Source organism: Silene latifolia, chromosome 11 (genome assembly GCF_048544455.1).
Source record: "Silene latifolia isolate original U9 population chromosome 11, ASM4854445v1, whole genome shotgun sequence".
NCBI lineage: Eukaryota > Viridiplantae > Streptophyta > Magnoliopsida > Caryophyllales > Caryophyllaceae > Silene > Silene latifolia.
Genome location: NC_133536.1, coordinates 85,543,887 through 85,544,840, shown reverse-complemented (window position 1 = coordinate 85,544,840; position 954 = coordinate 85,543,887). Strand labels below are relative to the sequence as shown.

Here is a 954-nt window from a genome sequence, read left to right as displayed (position 1 = left end):
TTGATTTTGGTAACCTTGGTTTTGATTGTAAAAGGGTCTTTGATTTTGGTTTCTCATGGGAGGTGGGGTGTATGTTGTTTGAGGGTTTTGAACATTTTGGCTTTTGTATGAGAGATTTGGATGGAATTTGGTGTTTTCATTGTAATAGTTGGAATAAGGGGTACCATTCTTGTATGCTTGGAAAGCATTCACTTGTTCATTTGTTCCTCTACATTCACTTTGGTCATGTCCCAAAGTTCCACAATTCTCACATATCCCACTTGGGATTGATGAAGATGCCGTCATGGCATTAACATGATGCTTTGGTGATTTTGAGACTTCTTCAAGTCTAGCCATAGCTTTTTCAAACTTCAAATTGATTGTGTCAATGTGAGTACTAAGTTGAGCACCCAATTGAGTAACGGAGTCCACTTCATGCTTTCCTCCTCTAGTAGCCTTACGAGGTCTACTATATTGTGAGTTATGGACCGCCATTTCCTCAATTTTGTTCCATGTTTGATTGTCATCAACTTCGGTGAACATTCCATTTGATCCCATATTGAGAATGTTCCTTGAATCTTCATATAAACCATTCCAAAATTGTTGTACCAAGAACCATTCGCTAAGTCCATGGTGAGGACATGAGCGACAAATTCCCTTGAACCGCTCCCAAGCTTCATACAAAGATTCTTCATCCCTTTGCTTAAAACCCGTAATTTGAGCTCTTAGCATGTTAGTCTTTTCCGGTGGGTAGAATTTTTTGTAGAAAGCTAGAGCCAACTTCTTCCAACAATCAATTCCGAGAGTGGCCTTATCAAGGCCCTTCAACCATTGTTTCGCGGTGCCAATTAGAGAAAAAGGAAATTATACCCATCGAATTTGGTCTTGAGTTACACCGGTTTGAGAGATCGCATCACAATAGTCACAAAAGGTTTCCATATGAGAATGATGGTCTTCACTAGGCATCCCCCCAAA

At 39.9% G+C, this 954-nt stretch overlaps 1 non-coding gene across 1 annotated transcript; it reads left to right on the top strand.

The window, feature by feature from the left end:
• The first annotated feature begins 604 nt into the window (after nt 1-604).
• Nucleotides 605-711, top strand: LOC141616328 (small nucleolar RNA R71). The gene has a single exon (XR_012530683.1). It is a non-coding gene; the product is annotated as a small nucleolar RNA R71 (small nucleolar RNA).
• The last annotated feature ends 243 nt before the right edge of the window (nt 712-954 follow it).